Genomic DNA, 4,227 nt, shown 5'->3' on the forward strand with positions numbered 1-4,227 from the left:
GAAAGCGCTGTTTAAAGTCTTTCAATTAAAAAAAAAATTAAAACCAAAAGCGCTGTCTAAGGTGGGGGTTTAGAAAGCGCTTTTGGAAAGCGCTGTCTAAGGCATATCTTAGAAAGCGCTTTCCACAAAAGCGCTGTCTAAGGTCTAATTAAAATTAAATTTCAGACTTCTATTTTCGTTCTCAGTTCTTTTTGTTTTCCCTCCTACGATTAAACCCCTCCAGCGAACTCAGCCTCTCACTATCTCAGCCATTCTCATGCAAATCGCTGTTCCCCCAATCGGAAAGTTCATGGCCGCAACTCTTCCGACGAAGGAGTACAGTTTTGTTGGATGGCGTTTTACTCTAAATCCTGGACCGTTTAACATGAAGGAGCATGTTATCATCGCTATCTTCGCTAACTGTGGTGTTTCCTCCTCCGGCGGTGGTGGTGATGTTTACTCCATTGGTGCCATTACTATTATGAAAGCTTATTATAAAGAATCTCTCAGTTTTCTTCTCGCTCTCCTCATCGTCATAAGCGCACAGGTTATTATTACGATTATCTTATCATGAAAAAAGTGTAGAAGATGAGTTGAATATATATCTTTCCATGGTTAAAATATTCTGTGATAAATTTGCTTTATATAGTTGTAAATTGAGTTTGCAGTTAATAGGGTTTGGATGGGCTGGGATTCTGAGGAGGTATCTGGTGAACCCAATTGAAATGTGGTGGCCAGCAAACCTCGCACAAGTCTCTCTCTTTAGGTTCATTCTTTTACCCTTACTTCTATATTAAGTCACACTGACATGTTGACACGGATACCTTAAGATGAAAACTTGCTAGTTTGTTACTACTATTTTATACTCTAGTACTAGTTTTGATTACATCATAAACCTTATGCTACAGGGCTCTCCATGAAAAAAATGAAAAATCAAAAGGACTTACAAGGATGCAGTTTTTCCTCATTGCAATGGCTCTAAGCTTCCTGTATTATGCATTCCCTGGATATCTTTTCACAGTATTAACATTCTTCTCATGGGTTTGCTAGGTGTGGCCGAATAACGTAACAGCACATCAAGTTGGATCAGGTTACCGAGGACTTGGAGTCGGCGCCTTCACATTTGATTGGGCTGGGATTTCAGCTTATCGTGGCAGCCCTCTTGTTGCACCATGGACTTCCATTGTTAATATGGGAGTTGGATTTATCATGTTTGTCTATATAATTCTACCTATATGTTATTGGAAGTTTAACACTTTCGATGCTAGAAAGTTTCCTATATTCTCTAATCAGTTGTTCACTCACGATGGACAAAAGTATGACACTACTAAGATTTTAAATGAAGAATATGATCTTAACATAGATGCATACAACAAATATAGCAAGTTATACCTCAGTCCTCTCTACGCATTATCTATTGGAGCAGGTTTCACTAGGTTTACGTCAACCCTCACTCATGTAGCATTGTTTAAGGGCAGGTAGGCTGTTCTCAAAGCCTGTATAATAGATTTATTTCTTATCGACTTATCGTGACCCTCACTGACATAGTTTCATGTTCGCTCGCAGAAAATATTGAGACAAAGCAGAACAGCGATGAGTAATGTAAAATTGGATGTGCATGGTAGACTCATGAAGGCTTATAATACAGTACCAGAATGGTGGTTCCTCATTGTATTATTTGGGAGCATGGCACTATCCATAATAATGTCTTTGGTATGGAAAGTGGATGTGCAACTTCCATGGTGGGGTATGCTCTTGGCTTTTGCCTTAGCTTCTGTTGTAACCCTCCCAATTGGTGTCATCCAAGCAACTACCAACCAGGTATTTCTTCCATCTCTAGTATAGTACTTTTCTTTTCTATCGAATCTCGATTTTAACATACTATTTTGATGCATGGAGGAGTTTATGATTTTAACATGAGTGTGGTTGGTTACCTTGCAGCAACTTGGATATGACATTATAGCACAGTTCATGATTGGGTATGTCCTTCCTGGAACACCAATTGCAAATTTGCTCTTTAAGATTTATGGGAGAATCACCACCGCCCATGCGCTATCTTTCTTGTCAGATATCAAACTCGGGCACTACATGAAAATTCCTCCTCGATGCATGTATATAGCACAGGTCTTTTTCATCTCAAAATCTCCTAGTTTAAGCTTTTTTTTTTCTTATCAATCATTATTTATGTAGTTATTTACTTTGAAATGCCTAAATAGCTGGTGGGAACTCTAGTTGCTGAAGTGATGAATGTTTCAGTGGCTTGGTGGATGTTGGATAGCATTAAGGACATTTGCATGGATGATAATGCTCACCGTGACAGTCCTTGGACTTGCCCGAAATACCGAGTGACATTTGATGCATCGGTTATATGGGGTTTGATCGGACCAAGACGACTATTTGGACCGGGTGGATTGTACCGGAACCTGGTATGGTTATTCTTGATTGGAGCTGTGTTACCGGTTCCTGTTTGGGTGTTTAGCAAAATCTACCCTGACAAAAAATGGATTGCTATGATAAATGTACCAATTATATTTAATGGTTTTGCTGGAATGCCACCTGCAACTCCAACCAACATTGCAACCTGGCTATTGACAGGAATGTTCTTCAACTTCTTTGTGTTTCGCTTCCACAAACGTTGGTGGCAGAAATACAATTATGTTCTATCGGTGGCACTTGATGCAGGCACGACTCTTATGGCTGTTTTGATTTTCTTTGCTCTGCAAAATGCAGGCCATAGTCTGAGATGGTGGGGAACTGAGTTGGATCATTGCCCATTGGCTACTTGCCCTACTGCACCAGGAATTGTGGTGGATGGTTGTCCTGTATTCTAATAGAGAAGCCTCATGGACTAAACTTTCTCTTTTGTATCTGTTTTTGTCTTCTGGGGTGGGAAACAAATTAGGCTTGGAGTATAGGTGAAAGGACTACCTAATAACCAATTGCTTAGCAATTATTGTGTATATGCTTCTTGCTTGACCATGTGAATTATTCCAATTTTGTCTAAGGAATTAAAAAAATTCAAAAAAATATTATTTTTATTTTTATTGTTTGTTATTTTCTTTTTGGCCAAAGCGCTGTCATAGGGGGTGGGGCTTAGACAGCGCTTTTCAAAAGCGCTGTCTAAGGTATACCTAAAAAATTTAAAATAAGAGGGTCTTATAAAGCGCTTTTGGCCAAAGCGCTGTCTAGGGGGGGCTTAGACAACGCTTTTAAGATTTAAAAAAGCGCTGTCTAAACCTTTAGCAGCGGAGGTTTAGACAGCGCTTTAAAGCGCTGTCTAAGGCTAAAAAAAGCGCTGTCTAAGGTCTTGTTTGTTGTAGTGATTTTGAAAAATAAGTTCATGATCATTTGATTTATCTTCAAAATATCAATTTGAATTTTATTAATCATTTTCATACATCATAAAACAAAAATCAATGTTTCTAGAAGATCCAAATATCTCTCATTTATTACATCATTATTCCATACATATATTACATGATTATTCAATATTTAATTAAATAAATTTCTAGAAGACACTCATACTCTTTGCATAATTCCTAAAATATCATTTTTAGAGCCTATAAATAAAATCATTCTCATTCACAAATCACACCACCAATCATTCACAAAAACTAACCCAAAACTCTCTTCATTTTCTTTCAAGTCATTTTTTTCTTTTTATTGAATAGGTAGGATCTTATGTTTGTTCTTTATTTAATTCTATTGCATTTTTACTCTTCCTTTATTTATTTAGCACCTTAATCATCACCATTTTGCATGGAAACACAATTCATTCTAATTCAAGAGTTGAAAAGTGTTCTTGAGCCTCCATGAGCAAAAGTGATTAAATGTGATTTAATTTTTTGTGCATTATTATTCTTGCTACACTTAATTAGTATCTTAATCATCACCATTTTGTATGGAAACTCCATTGATTCAAAATCAAGAGTTGAAAGTGTTTTTGAACATCCTTGAGCAAAAGTGCTTCAATATGATTTAATTTTTGTCTATTTAATTTTATTTGCATTATTATTCTTGTTGCACTTATTTAATCACCACTATTTTATATGAAAACTCCATTGATTCAAAATCAAAAGTTTAAAATGTTCTTGATCCTCCATTAACAAAAATGGTAAAATAAAAAATGATGCTTGTTTTACATAAATAATATATTCAATAGCTTCCCAATATCACCCAGAGCATGAATTCATGATTCGTTTGTCATGAGGGTGGATAAGTTGGCCGAATCAAGCAAACATATACTGC

General features: G+C 36.6%; 1 pseudogene; it reads left to right on the forward strand.

The window, feature by feature from the left end:
- The first annotated feature begins 241 nt into the window (after positions 1-241).
- LOC127115537 (oligopeptide transporter 3-like) lies at positions 242-2,810 on the forward strand (annotated as a pseudogene).
- The last annotated feature ends 1,417 nt before the right edge of the window (positions 2,811-4,227 follow it).

Source organism: Lathyrus oleraceus, chromosome 1, assembly GCF_024323335.1.
Source record: "Lathyrus oleraceus cultivar Zhongwan6 chromosome 1, CAAS_Psat_ZW6_1.0, whole genome shotgun sequence".
Classification (NCBI taxonomy): Eukaryota; Viridiplantae; Streptophyta; class Magnoliopsida; order Fabales; family Fabaceae; genus Lathyrus; species Lathyrus oleraceus.